Source organism: Daphnia pulicaria, chromosome 8, assembly GCF_021234035.1.
Source record: "Daphnia pulicaria isolate SC F1-1A chromosome 8, SC_F0-13Bv2, whole genome shotgun sequence".
Lineage (NCBI taxonomy): Eukaryota > Metazoa > Arthropoda > Branchiopoda > Diplostraca > Daphniidae > Daphnia > Daphnia pulicaria.
This window is the reverse complement of record NC_060920.1, coordinates 6,812,610-6,836,740: the sequence shown is the minus strand read 5'-3', so window position 1 is coordinate 6,836,740 and position 24,131 is coordinate 6,812,610. Positions and strand designations below refer to the sequence as shown.

Below are 24,131 nucleotides of genomic sequence, written 5' to 3'. Positions count from 1 at the left end.
GTGATATTTACTGGTTATAACATGTTGGAAAAAAATGGTGAGATTGATTGAGATAACAAATGATGAAGTTTTCGACAACGGTATGATTCTGTATCGCAATCAAATCAGCACAGTCAACTTGAACAATTAATTGAAAATTACCAGAGTGATCGCTCAGCGATCACGATAGGTAATTAGAATTGTACTAGGAAGAAATGAGAGAGACCCTAAGGGTGTAGACTTATTTTATTTAGCAACTTCAAAGAAAACTGAAGGCCGTCTAGCCTTCCTCGACCGCGGCACGCCCCCTTTTCCTCAGACTTATTTTGAGAATAATGGGGGTGCGCGTGTCAAAAATTTACATTTCATGAGAACAAAATTTGACAAGAATGTAACATGTAAACAAGAGATATCGAGGCATAAAAAACTGGCTATTAGCCAGAAAAAGCCGATTTGCAAGAAAAACAGAATAGGCCGACATGGCCTTTCGTATATCAAACATAATAGAACATAAGAACAAAGTTGGGCTGAATTTGGTTCGTCTTCACGCTTCACGAGGTGCTCGAAATCGAAAACGCTCCTCTCATGCCCGTCTTGGATTGACTGTCCGGCTGGACACTGGGATAAGGCAGACTGCAACATTAAGCAAACTGAAATAGATAGAAATGAGAAGGGTGGATGCGGGTGGGATATAAGACCCTTAGGGTCTCTCTCATTTCTTCCTAGTACAATTCTAATTACCTATCGTGATCGCTGAGCGATCACTCTGGTAATTTTCAATTGTACAGCGGAATTCATTCCGCTCAACCCTAAGGGTGACTTTAAAGCTTAAGCATCGGCCATAGCCGATGTTGCGAATGTTGCTGGTGTTCTGCGATTATAGATAATCTTATGAACGTTATTTGGATGGCCCAATTAACGCTTGCCATAATTTGTTGATAAAAAGGCACTTGGTAACGGTCAGTGACGAAGCCGCACTTGGCGTCAAGTGGGCTCTGCATCTTTTTGTATAAATTCCAGCCCTTTCGAAATTGAGTTGCCGAATACGGCACAGAAAAGGACGAAGAGAGAGATGGGCAAACTGCCCTCTTTAATCGGTTGTCTACCGATACTCACGCGATTCAAACGATTCAAATCAAATCGTAACGCCGCTACTGATATAGAAAGGCCACTGGCAACGGCCAGTGACGAAGCCTCACTTCCCGCCAAGTGGACGCTGTATATTTTCGCATCAATTCCGGCATTTTAACGAAACGGTTCAAAAGCCACACCTATTGATTGTCTTGCCGAATACGGCACGAAAAGGGACAAAGAGAGAGATGGACAATCTGTCCTCTTGAATCGGTGGTCTATCGATACTCGCGTGATTTAAATGAAATCGTAACGCCACTACTGCAAGGTGTTGAGATCGGCATGCTGAAAATTTGAAAGTTTGCGACGGACCTTCACAGTGCCTTGCGATGCTCAAAAAGAGAGAGGCTAATTTGATTCTCTGTCCGTCTGGCCGACGAGAAGGTGACGGAGGCCCTCTCGGGCAATTCTAACAAGGTAGTGAGATCCAGCAAGGTAGGCCGAACTAATTTTTTCCGGATAAGTTGGGCGGGGGAAGCTCATTCCTGGCCGACGAGGGCATAAACTGAAAGCTTAGACTGGACATGGCGTGTAACTGGGCTGGCTAGACTGATATACAGAGTCTAAATGGCTTCATCAGGAATCGATATTCCACAACACACCAATTGATAAAAACTAGTCAAAACATCCGCCAGGAAAGGTTCGATATCTGGCCGATAAGAACTTGCCAGTCGTACGATCACCTGCAGCAAGCTACCAGGCGACACAAATTCCGAGCGCTAGTTCCGGATAATTTGAAGACTGATATGTTCCAGGAAGCGGTGACATATCGGCGTTTAGCTCCATACTTCCCAAATACGAGAGATCATGGCCGTGTCTCAATCGCAATCGCTAGCATCGGCCTCTCGCTTCAACTTCAATCCGTCTCGCCTTGCCCAAACGGTTGTGAGAGCGGCGGATATCGATCCGCTGCCTTTTTTGCGTAGCTGTCTAGCTGATCTCAACCGAGTTATTTGGAAAAAATAGGATCCAACGCAACCGATGCTGAGACTGTTGATACTCGGCTGAAAGCTGAAATGAGCAGCAGCGTGGTGAGACTAAGCCGCGCGGCTGTTTCTCAATTGTCTCGTAGGGACTTGTGCCACAGCGCTTTCCCCGCCCACAACTCAAAAAGTAACATTTGATCCGGCATTCGACACGATTCGCGACGATGCCCAGCAACGTCCGGCCAATGTGAGCCGATTTCGGCCGGTGTACAAGGACGTAACGTCCTTTGGTTACCCGATCGACCTTGCGTCGTGCCAAAATGCCACCACCAGCAGCCCCAACACGTTGGGCTTCTTTTTGGCCGTCATTTCTGCGCCGGGCTACTTTGACAAACGAGAAGTCATCCGCAAAGGCGTTGAGCCGATCTGCCCGGAAGAATAATGCAACCGGCTGCTGCACCCGTCGTCGTCCAACTGGTGAGCCACGGTTTCGTCGTCACATTGACCCAAGAAAGCGACATTCAAAAGCGGATCGAACAAATAAAAAGCGCCACCCACCGCGACATTTTGCAGGTGAACGTGATTGGAACCTACTTCGATTTGACGCGCAAAGTCACAGCAGCGGCTTCAACTAGGCGACAGCTGTTGCACGTGGGCCCATTTCGTCCTACGACGACGTATACGCCAACGTCCACAATTTGATGGCCGCTTTTTGGACCCGTTTAAGATCAAAATTTCTTCTGTCTATCTGACAAGTCGGATACTTGTCACCGCAAAAACAGAAAATGCTCAGATTTGTTGGAATGAAAAATCTGGGAGCTTTGATGCGACAGTTACTAGGCAATTTTTTAATGAATACAGAAGCCCGAGGCACTTCCGCTGAAATTAATTTAAGGTGCACTTCCGCCTTTGTTGGAGACAAGCGATGACCACGGCGATGGCCCGCTATTTTACTCCGACCGCCTTCTCCACCTCGAACGACCGGTTCTGGTCATACAACTTGGCGGTGATTGAAATGTCATCGCAAAAAACGCTCCGATTCGTTGTAGTTAGTTTAAGATTTGAAACGAAAAAACTGGGAGCTTGATGCAACAGTTAATGGGCGATCTTTAATGGCGACAGAAGCCCCCGAGGCACTTCCGCTGAGATCAAGATTTAACGTTCATGGATCGTTTTTCAAGAAGCCAAGGGTTCGGATTTAAGTAACGTACTTCCGGCTTTTTTGGAGACAAGCGATGGAGCAATAACCACTGCGATGGCCCGCTATTCTACTCCGCCTGCCTTCTCCACCTCAAACGACCGGTTCTGGTCCGTGCAACGTGGTGGTGATTAAAACGAACGTCGTCGCCAAAATAAAGGGCTCTGATTTGTTTAAAAAAATGAAAAATCTTGGAGCCTTATTGTTTAGCCAGATGCTAGGCAATTAATGACAACAGAAGCCCCGAGGCAATCCCACTGTGATTAAAAGTCAAGGTGCGGATCTTTAATTGTTTTTCAAGAAATCAAGAGGCCGGATTGAATGAAACGTACCGTCACTTTCTTGTAGCCAAGCGATGGAGCGAAGGTTCAAGCTAACTATCGGTTCTGGCTTGAAACGCTGTCGCGATTGAGACGAAATATTAGGTGGCTCGAAACGCACCCGCCTAATATTCGAACGCCTTTTGGCATTAGCAGCAGCGGCCGCCGCGGCTAATCCCGATGCTTGAGCCAGGGTGTTCAGCACTGCTTATAAGAATCTGTTGGTAAGCAGAAAGCTCGGCAAAAAGAAGCGCGCTTTCTGCCTGTGTCGAACGCGTTTTGGATCATCCAAAAAATAGTTTGCCGACGGCTCGGCGAACGCGATCACCGCATTCCGACGCAATCTGGTTATGAAAACATGAGCGCGTCCCTATTGTTGGAGAGCGGCCTGCACTGGGCGCTTAAACGCTTACTTGTCCGGCAGTGAACGCTACGAAAAACGGATTTCGTTTGTACGATCTCGTTTGTACGAAAAACGGACGTTCCGATGAGCGTAAAGGTCCGCAAGCGGCTGTGCGACAGGCCTATCCATAATTCTAACTTGAGTTATAAGCAACGACTCATGTTGTGCAATGATAGATTTTAGCCCGATTTTAACAAGTTATTGTACGATTTTAGGAGGACCCGGCGGGTAATCCAAGTATCCAACCCACCATTTCAAAAAGTTATCCAATCCCTCAAGTTTGGGGAATATCAGAGAAAAGTTGTCGCATCATCGAGAGAAATCTCTTTCAGGATTGCTTTCGACATGTCGGTGGATATCAGCGCGGTCGTCATACAATTGAAATCTCATCGGAGATATGGTTTTAGGGACTGAAGTGGTCGCGAGCCTGAGATACTGGGAAGGCCTACTACTCGGTCTTCCATATTAGGGGCTGGAACTAGATCCACTACCTCCTGTACTGCTGCTTCTCCAGCTCCTGTCCCTTTTCTTCAACTACTCGATCTCTGGGAAGTAACAGCCTACTACTACTTCCTTTCAGAGTGGTCTTGCTCCTCTTGCTCTTCGTGAGCTTCTTGATGGCTGTTCGGTACGACAGGAAACGAAGTCTTTACTGCTATTCTGCAAGAAGGGAAATCGTTCCCGTACTCGGTGTGGAGCGATTGATCTAACGCGTTTGTCGCAATTATGGTTCTACGCGACTAAAAACGAACGTCTCTCATATCGCCATAACGATAGCCAGTCTCTGTATCGCAATGAAAACCATCTTGGTCGAAACGATAGCCGTAACCATCATCATCATAGCGCAGCCGCCGTCGTCACTATAAAAATAGAAACCGTTTCTATATATAGGCCTACTCTCTTTTTTTTGTCGCGCCGGCTACTGCTGGCCTGATTGACTTCCACGCAACGGTCGTCGAAAGGGAGCACAAAACCGAGCCCCTCAGGTCCAAAAAACGTCAAGATTATACTTGTCAAGCAGCGGGAAACGTAACGAGAATTTAACGTGAAAGAGCGACGGGTCTTACTTGACAATTAAGATGATTGGTGATGATGGAGGACGGCTACGCAATTCACGATCGTGCGTTCTCTCGCACTCGAGCCTGGGTTGTTCGAAAACCAACACGTGGCTCAAAAAACTGGCCATCGAAAAATTCACTAAACGATGGGCTATATCTATAGACATTCTATAAACGCGTGTTACTTGTAACAGAGCAAAAATAAGTCTGAGGAAAAGGGGGCGTGCCGCGGTCGAGGAAGGCTAGACGGCCTTCAGTTTTCTTTGAAGTTGCTAAATAAAATAAGTCTACACCCTTAGGGTTGAGCGGAATGAATTCCGCTGTACAATTAATTAAAATGGGAGTAGTTATAAATACACACATTTCTGATTCGTATACACGGAACGTTGTCTTGGTTCTCTCACATTCCCTCGATGCTTTACCTTCGGAGGATTCAACTCCAAAATTCGTAAACGGATTACAAAATTAAAAAAAATAACAATAACCAATCAATAGGTTGCAATTTTTAAGGGGAGGAAGATTCAAGAATTAAAAATTGTTTGCCCCACTAATTAAGCCAAAACCTCTTTCAACTTCTGATGTACTTCAGCTGGAAGAGCAGACGCCCATTCGTTGTACAGATCAGGAAAATCAGATGCGATGTGCGCCACTGCGCCATCAGCTCATTAATCATGGGTTTTTGCTCTGCAAAAATATAGACAAACACAAAACGTCTGATAACGTGAAAAAGAAAATAAAATGAATTAAAAACAAAAAAACATACCAAGTTGGAGTTCCTGTTGTGTGGCAATCGTTAATATAACGTTCATGACTTGAGGTAAATGTGATGCAAAGAGCGGGTGACCATTAGAGGATAGAAAAAGGAAACATTTAAGCACCAAAGAGTTCTCGTGACTGTCTTCCCGCAACGGAAGATAACTCATCAGTAATAGGAAAACCTACAAAACACACGGGAAATAGTAAATAATCGAGAGATAACACACAAATTTACCGCAGTCCCATACCTGATCCATGGGTACTGCACTGATGTTGACGATGATCATCCGAGTAAATGCTGCGCAAATATTATCCAGCGCAAGCGGATAAGTCACGCGCGATAATGCATCGGAAAGTAACTGAAGAATAAGCGGGAAATTTCTGCAAATAAAATCATTTAAAGCCCAGTTGAAAATTTTTTTTCCGCCAATAAGTACAAGTATACTAACGGGAAGAGCAATTCACGTCCGTGGAGGACGAGTTCTCCCAATCCAAAAACAGAATTGGTCCGCACTTCACTATCCGAATCGCGCATCAGGTTGGTCAAAGTCGTGAAGAGATCTGGTACCAACTGTTTAAGCACGCCATCGAGCGATTCCATGCACTCCGCCAGGACGCTGGTACTGAAAGACTTTTCCGCAGTCGTACAATGCTCCCTCTACAAACGAAATCATTAGAAAGATAAATTGATAGAAAGTCATAGACACAAAATAAACTCACCGCCCTGTGAAGAAGAGCCGACAACAGTCCAGCAAAGTAGCCTACGGTGCAAACTCTTGAGATGCCATTGCATTACCGAAAGCGAGTAGGACATCTCCGGCGTGTTCGAGCAATTCTATATATACAAGTTCCGAATCAAGATCTTCCGTACCAGTCTCTTCGTCATCGCCTTCAACTGTCTGTCCCATTGTCTGGCATGGCGTCTGAAAAAAAAAATGCTAAATAAAAATTTGAATAAATAATCATAATAAATTCTAACTCTTGAGTTAACTGCACCAATTTGTAAAAGATCATCTTCATGCACATGAACACAGTGTCCAAATGACCCTCGGGTTTGATCACGACACCTTTCAACTCCTTCAAAAGATCAGTGAGACAATCAAGCGCTTCACCGACCACCTCGAACCTCCAATTCGTGCGGATGGCTTCTGAAAGCTTGGGAATGAGTATTAAAAGTGCGGCCAAACAAGCTGTGGAGGGGGAAATCAATGACATTAAAAAAAACGAAAATTCGATTAAAAATCATTATAAATACCTTACTCTCCGTTATACTGTTTGCTAATGCAGATCGTAAACTGAGTAAGGGCGGATAGTGCAGCACTGTAAATATCTTCATGGCTGTTGTAGTTGAGGCTTACATAACAAGGATACCACAATCGACTAGTTTGTAAACAGAGGACCAGTAGCACTGTTCCACGTACGAAGTAAACGGTCCTCTGTGGTACCATGCAAAATAAGTTTATAAGCCAATTGCAACCTAGAACCGGAATCAAACATAAGCGTACCGAGCTTGCAGGGCCAATTCCCTAAGAGCAAGGCAAGCTTCCTTCTTTTCTTGCAGATATGCATTCTCCACAGAGTAGCCGTCCACATCGCTTTCGTCATCATCTTCGTTTTCCATGGGCGAGACGGCTAGCTTCGTCATCGTTGAGTAAATTTAAAGGTTGGAAAGCCGATTCGTCATCATCATCTTTTGTTGCAACCGTAACCCCTTCGTTACTCTCGACGGCCTTCATCAATAAAGGAACAATGACCAGCAGCCGTATCATCTCTCATGACTCTAGCCAGCGAAGTAATCACTCCGTATGCGCATATTCGCAAATTAGGTTGGTCCTTGCTTTGAACTAGTTCGACGGTGAAGTTTAGACATTCATCAGCAAACGGCCAAAGGGTTTGTTCGCCAATCGTTCGAGCAATTACGGCCAGCGTATCTAAAAATTTGAAAAAGATTTCGTTAATTGGGAACATAATTAATACAGTAACAGTGGAATATTGACCAAGAGCTTGAAGCTGAAGGAGCATTTCTTCCTCCGTCATTTAGCCACTGAGATAGATTTTTAAACGTTTCATGATGCGACCAAAGTAGGGGCGACCATGGCATTTCCGACCGCATTGGCTATTGCAAAATTACCCATGCAGTTATTTTTTAAATGGAAATAAAAAATGTAAAAAATAAAGTATTACCAGTTGCTTCAATGGTACTAAAAGCCAATTTTTTAGGGGCCAAATTCGCCAAGCCAAACGTGCTTTTCGTCCCCTTTTCTGTCCACTCCTTCACTTTTTCCCGTTTTCCTATGTATCAAGGACTTGTATATCGATACAGATGTGACTTGATACATAGGAAACAATGGAAAAAGCGAAGGAGTGGGGGAAGTCACATATACGGCATTCGGCAACGCCGAATAAAATGCCTGAAAAATTTTTCGAAATGGGGGTATCACGAAAATCGTGATATCTCCGACATCGATATAAGGGGAAAGGCGTTCTTTTAACCGCTGAATTTTCAGATTTTCCACTGCGTCTAAGATATAATTGTTTATAATGGGCACGAGCGTTTGATGGTTCACCACTAGCTTGAATGCCGAGAGGCCTTTCAAATACAACTTGCATTTGCGAATGGCCCATTCTGCCGCCGCCGGTTATAGTTCAATGATGGCGTAGCGGGATTCCGTATCCGTACACCAACGGGAATTCGCATCGATTAGCCACTACTGTGCGTCATGTTTTTGTAGGAGGGCGTATCCCAGTTCATTTTTTGGGAAGCGTCCACCTGTAGGGACGTCTCCTGGGACGGATAAAAGTTGTCTAGAATAGGGGAAGCCAGCAGCGCCGACTTGACTGCCTCGAAAGTTGAGGGTAATGCCGGCCTTCCGGACGGCTTGGAGGAGGGCACATACTCCTTTCACGTTTGCTGGAAAATCCCGGTCAAAACGGAGTAGATCGTTCAAGACGCGCACGGTATTCACTTGGTCGACGAGTGCCATGTCTGCCCGGCGATTGTACTCGTCGTCCGAGCAACTAAGTCCCATTGACGCCCAAAAGAATTTTAAGGGTCCCAGAGGGTCATGAATGTTGTGAGAATTTGGCTAGATGGATGTAGTAGTATCTGATAGTAGCCGTTTGTAACGTCAAAACATGTGAAGAAGTGCGCGTAACTACGATTTCAGTGACAGCATCCCTGGGCGTTCAAGTGGTGTGGGTTGGTCGCCGAACAAAACGGCTGAGGTGGTATGGTCCACGGCGATTCGCCATTTTCCGTTCGAGCGACGAAGGACCACAAGTGGTGCGGCCCATTTAGATGCTTCCTCTACCGGAGCGATTAAACTCTGTTTCACGTAGTCGTTCGTCAATAGTTGTTTTACCTCTATTCTATCAACAAAGGGTATGGGACGAGCTTCATTGACGTAGTAAGGGACCGCGTCGCCTTGTAGTTGGAAAACCATCTCCAGGCCGACCATGCACTAAAGACCCATAGATTGGTCAAAAACGCCTGTACAATTATTAACGATGGCCACTCTGATGTCTGCCGTTTGCTCGGTAGAGGGGGGGGGGGGGGCGCTGGAATATTTAAACTGTCTAGGAAATGGAAGTCGCCCTCTGGTAGATTCGATGCGGGCTCCTTTATTGTCTGCACCGAAGCTGATAAACGAGGGGTGGGAGCGGGAGTGGGTACTTGTGTAATATGCGCGGCTATGCAATCCAACCAGCTCAGTAGGACACCCTGTATTTACGGGCAAGGAGGGGTTCCGACTTGTTCCCCATGACAAGTTCGAAACATGATGATGATAGTTCTGATTCCGGTTGCGGATAAAAATTCAGCCCACCTACGCTATCTTCCGCTTTTGGGTCGGGGTTGACGTTGTCAAATGAACGCGTGGGTATCCCATTGCCGCCTAATATTCCCACAGATAAGATAGGGGTGCGGCGGTCGTTTTGTGTGTCTTACACATTGCCGATGCGGGTGCGCCCCATCTTTGTTTCCTGAGCGATGCCGCCGTCCATTTTATTGCCGTTGCTATTTGACTGCCGGGAGATCTGAGTTTACTGCATTTCCCGGGGCATTTGGGAGCGAAATGATTAGCTTTAACGCAAATATGGCATGTTTTTCTTAAGGTGGGGCAAGTTTGGCCAGCGAGATGCCGCGAATGTCCACATGGTTCTGGTGGAACGTATGGGGCGTGTAATGGAGCAACAGGTTGCTCCTGGTGGAACGCCACACAGCTACAGCGAGAATGAGCCAGGTAAATTTTGGCGTAGAATTAAAGTCTTAGCTGCGGAATGTCCACACGAAATTGTGCCAATCAGAGGTACTTGTAGGAAAGTTTAACCAACTGCGCCATGTTAGATTGTTGAGCCTATAGATCGAACTCCGGTTTAACTAAAATTGTATTGAACGAGAGACGAGAGCTTACAACTCGGAGCTAAGCCGAAAAGAGACTGCCCTTCTTTTTGATCGCTGCTTCCAACCAGCTTCTGAGCCGATGATCATCATGTTGTATACTAGGAACTTTGAATTTCTTCTGAAACTATAGACAATTAGTCGTAATTGCTGACTGATGAAATCAGGTTTCCAGAATTTTATTAATATTGCTTTATTTTTCAACTGAAACACAGTAGAGCATATATTTGTAGTAATTAGGATTCAGAATATAATTATCACTTGCATTACAAGAAATGCTTCACGTCGATGTTTTAGAAAGCTTCCTATGATTGAGAATGAAAGCATTTGTTTGGGCAAGTGTAAGTTTGGTAGCGTTTTGCCTCAAAATGAAATTAAATTTGTATGCTCCATTATTAGATTTTATAAAGGAGTGTTCTTGGATGTTGTGTACAAGAAATAGGAATTGGACTTCTAATAAGAATAAAACAAGCAAAATGAATGCGACAAGAATAAAAATAATAAGAACTTGTAATAAGAATAGGGTTCCTTAATCTTTGACAGAACTTCCTCGTAGCTGTCTCGATCAAAGATGTGGTTAGGAGATGAAAAATGTGAGTCGAATTCGTTCTTTACCTCGCGAAATATTTTGAACATCGCGGCGGTTGGACATTTCAACGAACCATAGTTTCTTTGGTATGGGAACTGAGAGGGCAGCATTGCTCTCGCCTTGGTCACTTGGCTTATGATCCATCGTAGAAAAACAAGCATCTAAGCCGTATAGTTACACACCTGGTCAGAGTTGCTGATTTTAACGATTATAGTTATCTTGCCATTTACGCCCTCTCATCTACGCGTAACATTAACTCCTTTACCATGCTAGAGATTTTTAAAATTTCCGTTCCTGTTGTAGTTGCGTTCATTAGATCATGATCTATAAACTTATCCGTTAGATTATAGTTAGACATTAGAAGTGATCAAAGTTTATAGATCATGATTTTACAGACTGACACTCTCAAATGCAGCCTGTCCATGATTTTCCCAAAGCCTATGAAAAATGAAAGCATGAAAGTTTTGCAAAAAAATACAAGCAAACAATATTTTATTCAAGTAATAAAAAAAGGTAATTTACCTCAACTGGGTTGTATCAAGTGGCTTAGGCCTCAGCACGAAGCTACGAAGAAAGATCAGCTGCTTGGCTGCGTCGCCACTCGCCAAAGACATGGACCTAGATCTGAGGCAACCGAAGAAACAACAAGAGTAGAAGCAACTCCAATGTAACTTGTTGTTAGTGTTATCCAATAAACTACATTAAAAAAGGCAAGTTGTCTCTCTCATTCTAATCATTTAAAACCCTTACATCCGTCTGGGATTTCATGAAAAGAGAAAACAGTACTTATCCAGTAAAGTTGAAACCTTGAGTAAAAAGCAGTTAAATAAAAACAAATTCCTAACCGAAATATGATCCAAAGGTTTTATTCTGCTACTTTCCGAATGTCTACGTATTGGATAACTTATAGCTATACAAGTTTACTCTTAAAGACTGGGACATCCGCGGAGTACATGGCTCTCTTCGCGTGTGCAATTTACCTTATTAAACTCTTCACAACCGCAAATTTAGAAAATTTGATAAAAAAACCCTAATGAGCGGAACTATGTTCTACAAGAATGACTGTTAGAAACCCTCGGATATTCCGAATAACCGAAATGGATTGAAATTTCATTAACGATGCAAACTTCAGTATGAACATTCGACCACTTGTTTCATCCCTGTTTTGAATTCGCTGAAAAATACTTGTTGAGATTTCACGATCTCAATCAACATGATGGAGCCAAGAAGAAGGAAGACATCTCACGGCTGATCTTTCTTCTAATTAAATTTTGGTTCTAAACCGAAATCAAACATTTAGCGCAGCTTATTGTTGGGACATGAGATTGAAGTTCATTTCTACAAATATGAAAAAAATCAAGGGAAACAAGAAGAAGCCTTTTACTAAGGGGATGCAAGGATTATGTTAGCAAATCGAATGATTTTGATGTTATCGAACATTTGTTAAAAACAAAAACAAAAACGTTGTTGACCAAGAATCTTCTACACCCCATTACACATACAGTCCCGTAAAGAGTGTTTCAACACGTTCTTATTGTGGCGTCAGGAGGGTTTTAGTGTGCGTGCTCATCGTTTCTTTGTTATCACTTGAACCATCTCGGATGCAAAACTAACCCCTTTATTAAAGAACGAAGGAATGACTTCGGCAAGTCGCCTTTACATGTGATACGAATTTTGGAAAGCTGTGTTGTGTATTTTGTGTTGTGCTAGACAGTTGTGTAAGACTAGACGTTGTCGGTGATTTGAATAACCGAATTTGAAATTTCACGGGATTTTACCATTTCCCCAGTGGATTCGTTTCTCGAGCGTTTTAGGAGCGTTTAACGAGCTTCCTGGCAAACATGGAGTTGAATGTAAGTATTTTTGTACAACATACAATCTTGTCAACATTATTATAAATTTTTTTTCATTTTTCTCATTTGGAGTGAAAGAAAGTCACTCGGGAGCTGTGATGCCTCCGATAACAGTGCTGGTGTTTCTAGCATGCGTCCACTAAGCGTTCTAGGCCCTCCGACTCAGAAACTCAGTGAGGAGGAGGATTTGGACTGAAATGTTGAGAGGAAAAATCAACCGGTATTAATATCGGTGTTCAAGGATCCAGACACCGAGGAGGAAAAATTGTGTGTCGTTGTGACCCTGGATGGAGGCGTTTCCGATGTGGAATTTTCTCTAGTCGGTAGTGTTCCCGGCAGTAACATAGTGAAATTTCCTATGCCTGGCCCCCATAGCGTTCGATATACCAGCCATCTTCAAGAAAGAAATCGACTCTAAGGAAATCTTAGCACGCCCTAATTGTTTCCCACAAAAACGATTTGAAATTCCACTGTGATTAAATCGACAAATTTCCTGTAACATTTCTACCACAAAATGGAGTTCATCGAATTTCCTACTTCATAAAACAACTTGAAATTTTTTAAAAATTATTCCCACATAACCCCGGTCTCCCATATGTGCCCAAAACGAATTCTTGGGCACTTTTTATTGGCGTAAGTTCTCTTTCAAAGCCTACTCTTAACGTTTATACAAGAAACCAAGAACAATTCTGGATGAAAATTTTGTTAAGGAGCAACCAAGGCCGGTCGCCATTGGAGTTTTTTTCACCGCACAACATGCGTCAGCAGTATCCTCTTCTAAACTTCAGACTTCTTCTCGATAGTTTCTTCTGGGAGATTCCCACGTATAGCATGCCCAAATAAATCCCTTTTCTTTAAATTGTCATCTGTTGAATGCATCTTGACTCATCTTTTAAACTGAACCTGTTATGCAAGTCTTTTGTATCAATGTGTGTGCTGAATTTCCTGACGTTTTGGAAATTACACAGTAGTTTTGTTCGTTTTTTTTCGAAATTTCTTTCTTTAGAGTGTTTATTGATTAAATATGTATTGTGATTAGATAAGATGATTCATCAACAATAAAAATTACAGCTACTACTTATCACTCTGTTTTTTTGTCTTCTTCAAACTTTCTTTTTTATAATTTTCATGTTATGTAAGGGACCGGGGTGAAATGGAACATGGGGTATACATAAAAATAGGTTTTTTAAGGAAAAAACACATTTAAAAATTTTTAATTCTTTAAGGTATATAAGAAATTGAATTTTTTTAAATCATAGGGGTAAATTTAATCAGAATAGCTTAAATAATTTTTCAGTTATTATAGAAAAAGTAAAAGCACTGGTGTGAATGTTTAAGAATACTGTTTTATTTTTTAAGTTTGAACAGGGTTTTTCAATTAAAATGAAAGCAAGATAGCCTTTTTAAAGATTTTGCTTTTTTCTATTTAATGGCGTTTAAAAAAGATTGCGGGGTTAAAGTGAACACATTTTTGGGGGTCTAATGGAACACTTTGTACCCGAGGAGAATTTTACCGCGTCTTGTTATGCGTTGCGTTAAATGCGATGGATATATAACGCGTTTTTTGGGCATTTTGGAGTTGGAATCTCAATTTTTGAAGGAGGAAAGGTAAGAAAAAAAGGCCTGCCCAACCCTACCGGGCACCGCCCATCGATGGCAAACCGATTTAACGCAGTAATAAACGGTTATCAGACGGAGTGCTGATGCATCGCGATCAGGGATATATTAAACATAAAAAATGGAACTTGAATGCGAAATAAATCCAGTTTATTATTAATGTGCCTAAGAGCGTTAAAAAATCTCTATTCAAGCAAATGAAATTAAACTTAAATAATTATTTCAATTTCCAGACTAGATCAAGATGTGAACCGTAGACTCCGACAATGATAGGCGTGTATGCTAACCATTACGCCAAACATTGTCAACAATTAATGAGGAAGCAAAATCGTATCTATACTTTATGCCCACCTCAACACGAAAGTTAACAAAACTTTCAATAATGGTGGTGAAAGCATTGCATAATTATCTAATTCTTTTCGGCATGTTATGTTGAATGAGATTACTATTTAATTATTAGCTGATGATTCAGTTAACAAATGAATGAATAAATGTTGGCGAGCATGATTACGAAAAATCTGGATTTTATTGAGATTCTATAAGATTCTATGAGAGGAAAGACAGGGAGATTCTGACCATGGCTGTATGAAGATTCTGGGAGTTGCCAATACCTCGTAAACAGTAATTGTAACTTTATTAAATGATTGCAGACACGAATATTTATTTCATGGGCAGGCTTATCAGTTACCGTTTTCATACGAGTGAAACAAAGGAACCAAATACCATCGCAAACCAACATTATCAAGTGATATAGGGGGAAATGGGTTCAAAGGTAGAGCCATCATTTTAACAAAAACTTCAGAGGGACGCAGCATAAACGTTTGAGCACTCAGGTTAGAGCCAGAATAAATAGGAAATCTCGAAGACACATATGGTTTCTGAAAGAATTTTCAAGAGTGAGGAATTTTTGGGAGATGACATGTACAATGCCTCCATTATTGACAATGTCAATGCAGGCAAAAACGTCAAATTTATCTGATAGTTATACATTGTTGAAGAATCGATTAGTCAGAAAAAAGTTATTAAACACAAGCTTTTTGGGCCAGAAACCACCTTTATGGATGAATTGTAAAAGGCGTTGCGTTTTTTTTTAACTATTTGGCTTAAAAAACCAATTGCACTTTGTTTTCTATTATTTTGCCGCCGGAAGATGTTGGTAGCTGGAATTTACTCTTTTCGATACAACGATTTCTAATTGGTTCTGCTCGAAGATTGCCACTACACAAGCATCTCCGAAAGAAGCCTAGAAAACTTTAGAAAGGGAAAGCACTGTTAGTCTCAAAGCCGCACCCATATTTGTCAACTTCCTCCCATAGATGAGTCACCTGATGGCTAACAAACCTGCAAGGAATACCCAGCTCGGTAAGATCAATAGAATATCTCTAAAATGTATTTGTGCTTCAATGATATCAGTTCTATAGAGACTGTTTTTTTGTTAAATGCTCCCAACAGCAACATGCCGTACTGTAAAAGCATGATATGTTCAAGATTGGTTTTATGAAGATTTCCTTGAAAAAGGGGATATAGTAAGTAGTACAAGATATTGCGTTTCACGTGTATTTTGTAATTTTGACAAGTTTGCCAACATAACGGTCAAATCCAAAAGGACGACATAAATGAAAGAATTTAATTCGACGATAAGCTTCCTCAATCTTGGCACTACTTAGTTTTCCCTCTTTTGGAACAAGAATGAAACCTTCAAATCACCGGGAAAAAGCTCCCTCTATACCAGTGTGCATGGGATCTATTATAAACCCTGTAACCATTGGGAAATCCATTTTTACGAAAGGACTGACATCTCTAATATCCTTCAAGTATTCGTCACCATATAAGCTTTTTGTATGGTACGTTAAAAATTTAGCGTCAGTTCTCCTTGGGGCATCGACATTTCGAAGCAGAATTGCACGATTAATCATTTCTCCCTTTTGAATGCAACGATTACATGACCAGTACCCTGAATGACCTTTAGTCCGTTTCAAGTAAGACCTCATTGGCCCATCCGCTATTAGGCAACGAAGCGAAGCTGTCAAACAACGAGCTTGAATGCACACAGTTTCTGAATTTGATGGGGACAATTGACGGAATTCATCGATCAATTTGGAGAGAAAACTAGAAATATCATCTGGTTTTCCCTTCCCCACATAAAACCCTACTACAAAAACAGATGTGTCCAAAATGATTTCGGTACCTTCTTCGTGTGCTGCTGTGGGTTGGATTGAATGGATTCTTCCTAGAATTGGAGTGATAGATACTGCATTCTTATCCTCGGGGAGTTTCGCTTCGTCGATGTGGGTATCGACTTTGTAATAGGGTACTACTGTTACAGTATTAATATGTATAGCGTGAAGTTCTCCCTTCAAAATAGCCTTAGCTCAATCAAGTTTGGACTTTGTGTCAAAAGCTTCAATCTAATTGCAAATGTAATTATTTTTAAATTAAAAATAGTGTATTAAGGCTGATAAAATTAATAATATTTAGAAAAAAGACTGATTCGATCTCATCAAAATAAAAACGAACCAAAGGCGAAAAGGAGAATGTTGTAGTTTTGCATTTTCGACATAAATGAAAAGTCAAATACAAGATCAGTCAATACAAACATAAAAGCTAGTTGCCTGTGCTGAGGTTCTAAGTAAAGGCCTACCTACAGATAAATTAAATAATCACTAAATAAATAATCACACTCTGTCGCGCAGGATTTTTGGCAAGAGACCTGGATTCTGCAGATAGACGTAAACAAACTGGAGAAGGTCAGCATCGCGATGGATAAGTCCAACGGATGCCCCTTTTAATGCATTCTCAATTCCAAAATGAAAGTATTTTCCATCGTTAATTAGTCTTGCTTCAGGCATTTTTTTATGTGGGTCACTTATTGATGCTGGAAAGTCAATCCCATCGATTTTCATTAATTCTTTTCCAGGGTTTGGCAGTAAAGAGTCAGGTAATGGCTCGTGAACTATAAGGAGAGTCAGCAGATACTTCAGATGGTTTTGTTTTTGATTTAGTACGAGCAAAATGTCGCAGAAGCTGTGTAAATGTAAGTGAACCTAATTTGCAGTTTTCTATCCCTGTGTCATCTATTTACTTAAATCTGTGGTTTTTTCGGTGATTACATTTATCTTCAAATATATTTGTTTTCGGTTTCAGCAGATTCCAGTTCGTGCAGCGATTTCGCTGCACTTGATCGCAATAGGAATTCCAAAAGCCTATTTCCATCACAGGATTCAACGCCAAAACGCAATCGAGACGACGAATTTCTACATGGTGACACTGGATATACAAATAGTGCCACTGGTTCGGCAAAACGTGGAGTTGGAGCTTTAAATCGTGAATCTGTGTTTCAAAATCACAGAGCAGCTGACTCTTCATATGGTGTTGTACCTAACGATGACTCAGGATCTCTAAACGGTAACACCGGCTTTTCAAATCATTGCCCCGTGACTAAAAAAAATAATTGATGGATCTTAAAATATTCAGGATCTCGAAACAACACTGGCTCAGTCGACTGACCCAGCTGTGGATCGTGTCGCTGTTTCTCAAAATCGCAAAGCATTCTCTTCAAATAGAGGGATTGTGTCTCGGTATGACGAAGCTATGGCTCTTCAAATAGTGGAAATGACTCTGGATTTCGTAACGGCGTGAATGGATCTTTAGATCGCAATAACTCTTTATCAGTAAATCTTGCCACGGAATCTACGCGTGGCACCAAGCCTGCGATTGGTAATTTTCATATCATTCATCCTTATATTACTGTTCCTTCATCTAATTTTTATAATTGTTTTTACAGATGACGATGACTGGAAGAAAAAGATGCTTGAATCTATGAATCCTACCAATTCCATCCTCAGGGCTTTGGTCCCTTCCTCAGTGTTTGTTGGGAATAATCCAACGAAGAACATAGGATGTTTTCGAAATACTGTGGAGAAAAATCTGAATCTCCCCCTTAAGGAGGTGGAAAATGTCAGCGCCCTTAACACTGCGTTGATTGATATAGATTGTTAAGAAGGTTGCTGGCAAACAGTCATGGTTGAACCACTTCCACCTAGCTAGGTTGTAAGGAGTGAATATGAAATCTGTGATGGTCTCTCCAACTTCTATCCTCGTGTCTACTTTGCGGAATGGCATCCCTGTTGATCCGCCAACTATCCTGGTGAACTGCTGTGAATACTGCCTCACTTCTTCAAAGTCAGTAGTAAAGGGGAACAAGATTCTGATGTCCTGAGGATTTTTTTGTTAGATTCGGCTACCATATCATACCACAGAGAGCTATCTGTTAGGCCATGACTTGTAGCTAAATAAACAGATGAGGACACCACTCTAGTGATGCTGATTCCATTTGACAAGGAGCTAGAAACACCAGGGGAATGCATTTTCTTCGCCAGCTTGAGTAAAACTTCATTGGTTGTCACTGCTTGTCGATACAATATCTCAGGATCTTCATCAATCTCTTCTTTCCAATTCTCTGGAAGATTCATGTTCTCAATTAGCCTTTGGTGAACCTTATATAAACAACTTTTACTCATCTATTTTCTTATCTCTTATCTACATATTTTTTAAAAGTTAAGGTTTAGACACATGCATTGAAGTGAGAAACATCATTTTATTAACTGTCAGAGAAATAGCACACACAACAGCACTGACACAGATACCGAAAGAAATTCTGAATAAGAAATTGCACTGACAGAGATATACAGAAAGATATTCTGACTAAGAAATCTCACTGACAGAGATATACCGAAAGGGATTTGGACTAAGAAATTGCAATCACAGAGATACCCACAGAGATACTGATGGTCGACTGAGAAAACTCTGACAGAGATACTATGACTGAGTTACTCACCGATTGCTAAAGCACTTGATAAGTTTCAAGCGCTTCCACAATAGATTTTGTTCGCTGCTTCACTAACGAAATTACTTCCTTTTTTTCAAGCTTTCCCCCACTTTCTTCATTGTATCCATTATGGCCTGCCAAATCGGGAACATTTACTGATTTATGATAGTTAAATTGGTGAACTCTTCTGGCAGCCTGGACACACTCGAGTACTTTGGAGATTTGGATTGGCTTCTTTTGATGCTCTAAGACATTAGTCATGACAACTGCAAAATGAAAAATCATAAGAAATTTTTACAAACAAATAACTAAAAAATTGACTAATAAATAACAAACAAACTAAAAGAAGACCTTATAACTACATCACTCTGTGGCATTGCATTTTGTCCCTGAGGTATATTTATATACGAAGGTCCTTAACAATATAGGGTGTGGGGTATAGGGGGTAGGGTAGTAGTAGCTAGTAGTGAAATTCAGAGGGTTTAATGTCCATTTAGTTATCCTTTATACGTTTCTTCCCTGAATGACCAATCGTCACCAAATTTTGTACATAATTCTGTCAAAATTTGATACATGTCCTAACGGGGTTTCATTTGTTTTCATTACTGTTTTAAAAATTTAATTTGCGTACTTGTTACCTAGCTGGTTGCCGAATCCTAGGCAGTGAATTCGCTTTTTTGCGTAACCTTCCAACTGTCAGTGCATGCTCAGCAGTGTAAACAAAAAGAAAAAAAAAGTTTGGATCTTCCCTAGCAAGACAAGTTTTCTGCTATGGGAGTGGAGAGTATTAATTATTTGATTTGGTTTTTATGTTCGATTTCGATTTCGTCTTTATTCTTCTTTTTACTTTGTATTTTCCCACTTTTATTTTTTTAACCCTTTTAGTTTCATAATTAACTCTTTTTGTTCACTATTTTTTATCTTGATTTTAATAAATTTGGTTGTCAGTAAAATGTCTATGCCTCCTTTTTTAACAGTTAGTCATCAACCAAGAAGTTGAGGAACATTTTAAAAATGTTAGATTATATTCATTTTGAAGCTCTGGGTCATCTCTCCCTTCTTCCTCTGTCCTCTCCTCGGTCATCAAGATCTTCTTGCGGTCGTGAAGAGTTACCACCGATCTTCCCCTTCCATTTACCTCCGAAAGCTTATTAAGAGGAATTTTTCAAAAATTTAGTTTTCTTTTCCGTATTGATTGAGATTCGAACCCCGAACCATGCGAATGGGAGCCTCGGTTGATGACCATTAGACCATCATTGTTACATAAATTGAAGGGAAAAAATGGGTATGATGGTAGTTCGCTATCTATTAGCCAAGACTCATGTAATGCAACATGTGACCGCATGATATAATTGTATTGTTACTATAGTAATAAGTGTTACTTTAACTTAATCTAAACATGAAGTGCGACGTGGGGTGGCGGGGCGAAGCCTCCGCCACACCTAAGTCGCACCACTCATAATATTATGAGTGGTGCGACTTCGAATATTACGAATATTATGATAATATTGACAGATTATTAGTCAATTAGTTAATAAGAATCAATTAATTTAAGAGAATAAAGGGAAACAAAATTTTCCAAACATAATAGTATGTATTTATCTACTATTTAACCTTGATTTTCTGTCTCCTTAACGTTTAAAAACATTCCCGAAGGACATTACCGAAGGAATCTTGTTTAATTAGAAGAAAATCAAGAATAAATTGCAAATTTAAAAGTTTGGAGAATTCGGCTTCAACAGAGCGACGTAGTTATGACGTTCTCTTCTAGTCTGTTTGTTAGTTATTAGTCATGACAACTGTGAAATGAAAAGAACGAACTAAATTCCGACACTTGAAGCACATTCAATACCTCAAAAAATGGCTAACATATTGGTTAGATGGCCAATTCCAGGTCTAGTGTCTTTGCTTCTACCACTCCGTCCCTTCTACTGCACTTTACAGCATAACTCTCTAGTGAAAATGTAATCCATTATCGACTTTGCCAAAGTCAATTCGTAGCTCACATGACCTAGATTTTCAATTAAAACAGCAGAATAGGAAAAGAAAAGAGAAATTAGACTGTCAGTGACTAAAAAAAAGATTTTTACTTACTAAAGTAACGGAAAGATCAAGACAAATGAGTCAACTGAGAAAAATGGGACAGCAGAATTGTACAAGAAAATCATCGGCATGGAAAGTTTGAAACCCAAGACACAAGATTACCTTGGCTTAAAAGATTCTCCAGTTGATGATGTTTAACCCATGAATTCTCACCTAGTCTCGTCAAGTACCTCTACAGATATTTAATCCAGACTTTAAAGAAGCTTCATGGAGAGTCAGTATAGGACCAACTGGAAATTAGCATTCTGAACAATTTGGGCTCTTACACTATAGAGCAACTAAGTACTCTCAAAGAAAGCAGTTCTTTCGATAAAAGTTGGTATAAATATGAGTCAGGTAAAAGATATGGAAGGAAAAGAGCAGCTGAAGCAGTGAGGCCTTGATTACAGGTGAAAAGTGTACTAAAGCAATTCAGCTGTTGACTTTTGCTTTACAAAAGGTGGAAGAACAAGAAGCAATGCATGTTTGCATCTTCAAGAAATCCCAGCATGAAGGTTTGAGAGAAATTTATGTTATTGGTATGAGTCAACGGATTGTTCAATTGGCCTGTTCCATTGTAATAAAATGGATCTCACAAGTCAATTTGCAGTGCAGTACATGACTAACAACTCAGGAAAGAAATCAAGAGAGGTACGACAAGTGCTTGCAACAACAGCAGTGTAATCAGATGACTCTGAGCTCAAGATCAGCATTGAAGTGTAAAGTGAAGAAGACTTGAGACATGCTTCTATCTCAATTGCACTGGGTTTCCTGTTTGATAAGCGTTTTGGCCCGTTCATAGGAATCTATGAATCTGTTAAAACAACGACGAACATGGCAATTGTGTCTGAGTTCAATTCCGAGTATACTTTTTACAATATACTATTAAGCCGTTGTTACGATGGATCACAGCAGTCAACTTGATTCTTGAACAAGAATCATTGGCAGCTCGGCAAGGTGATATGGCCTAAAACTTAACTAATTTTTTATCAGGTGGAGGAAGTTTTAGCTTGACGGCTCATTGTCAGATAGCACAAGCATTTTTGCACTGCACTTTGCTTGGATCTGGAGTCTGTGCAATATTTGGCCGTCTGTGTCAAGAAATAAGTAAAGTCCCTGATCCCAGCATTGGATTTTTCTACATGGACTTCCCCTTCTTTGCTGGACTGTGTGGTTTCAACTATAATTGGTGGAATGCTGTGAAACACTCTGACTTGGGCAAGTGCTACAAAGCCATGATCGGTGAAGTGACCAGAGTGAACTGGAAAGACAAGAGGCTCACCTTGGAGATAAATCGTGGTGGTTCATTTGCGCATACCAGGATCTTAAAGTGGGGAAACAGGAAACGTCAACAAGGGCGTTTGTTCTTTTCTTTCTTTATTTAAGCTAGCCATCACAAACAGTATGTGGGCTTCTCTCTCTTGCCATCAACAGTATGGCTTCACTTGACTACACACATAAGAGCTACACGAATATGCGTTACAGGAATTATGTAGTACCACACTTGATTTTACAGAGTCAAAAATTTGACGACAACGACTACTGCGACTACGACGTTAAAGCGTTACTATAGAGACACGCACAGACGTTGCACACACGGACGTATATAGATGTACGAAGGCCACCTAGTGGTGTGTGTTTTAATTATCGTAACCAACAAAGATAAACTTTGATACGTGAATAAATTCAATTCAAATGCAAAATGAATATATAAAAAACGCATTTTGTTACGAATTTAAGTTGCATTTCCAGAAACGCATACAGTGATGAAGAAAAACGGAAACAAGGCGTCCTAGAATGCAATAATAATACATTCCATAGTAAGCGTTTCAACCAAGCGGTTCTATTTAAAGCGTCTTTCTACCGCGTTTCGCTACGGGAAAATTCTCCTCAAGTAGCATCAGCGAGTGTGGCAAAAATGAATGACTAACGGAAATTTTGAAAGAAAAATGAATAAAAATAGTCCCACTTTAAAACCATAATTACTTAAGAATTATTAACTTGTTTTTCGCATACATTGTAATATTCTTCGAGATAAATGAATATCCTATTTTTTTTTGTGTTTTTAAATATATTTTATTCAGCCATTGCTGAGAAAAATGTCGTTCTATTTTACCCCGTTTTTTTTCGGTCGAGTGCAGGTCAAGTGAAAAAAGCGTACTTATATCATTTTCATGTCTCGTTTATTTTACAATTTTATAATTGAAAAAAATCAGCAGGTAGCCAAGATGTAGCTTAACAAAACAGAACAAACAGAAATATTAAAATGTGTCGTTTTTGTCCGAAATCATAAGAATTACGGCAGATATCCAAAAGTGTTCCATTTCGCCCTGGTCTACTCTATACTGAGTCAATTAAAATCTTGGTGGGGTAATGATTATTTTTTTTCTGAATTTTTTTCAGGTTTCTGGTTCAACCAATGTAACCCTCACTTCTTTTATAAATGAAAACAAATAAACCTCCCCCCCTTCCTCGATACTTTTTTAATCACTAAGACATATGTTTATTACGTTTTAGCTCGACGTAAAACCCCGTATTACTGTTTTTCTTCTTTCTCGGTAGAAACCATAAACTGCATAGACAAAACGATAATTTAACTACTGGATGCAACTTCCGTAACAAATTATCACCAAAGAACAGCCACAGTATTATCTTGATGCAAAAAATCTTTTACCAAAGTATGCTGCAACACCAGAAAAATGCGACATTGGACAGCAAAATAGGATCAAGTTGCCTCAATCGTAATGCTGCATGGATGAAAACAAAAATGACAAATGACTCAATATTTCAAGTCAGCAAACCAGGTATCACTCGCACAACTATTTCAGGATAACCCAACACAAATACTTAAGGATAGCTCGAGCAGCAACTTCAAGATAACACGAGCGTACTTCAAATATTCAGCACAATCAACAAAATCCAAAATAGCAACAGCTTCAACAGGAATCAGACTGCAAAACCACTACACATTGACACCGAGTCCTATGAGAAA

General features: G+C 40.6%; 2 long non-coding RNA genes across 2 annotated transcripts; both read right to left on the bottom strand.

Moving 5' to 3' along the window:
• Positions 1–207: 207 nt before the first annotated feature.
• Positions 208–5,197, bottom strand: LOC124311851. The gene is made up of 2 exons (XR_006910271.1): positions 5,025–5,197; positions 208–629 (listed from the first exon to the last, which is right to left on the bottom strand). It is a non-coding gene; the product is annotated as an uncharacterized LOC124311851 (long non-coding RNA).
• An 833-nt stretch (positions 5,198–6,030) lies between these two features.
• On the bottom strand, positions 6,031–6,817 carry LOC124311856. The gene is made up of 3 exons (XR_006910276.1): positions 6,492–6,817; positions 6,221–6,429; positions 6,031–6,152 (listed from the first exon to the last, which is right to left on the bottom strand). It is a non-coding gene; the product is annotated as an uncharacterized LOC124311856 (long non-coding RNA).
• Between the last annotated feature and the right edge of the window lie 17,314 nt (positions 6,818–24,131).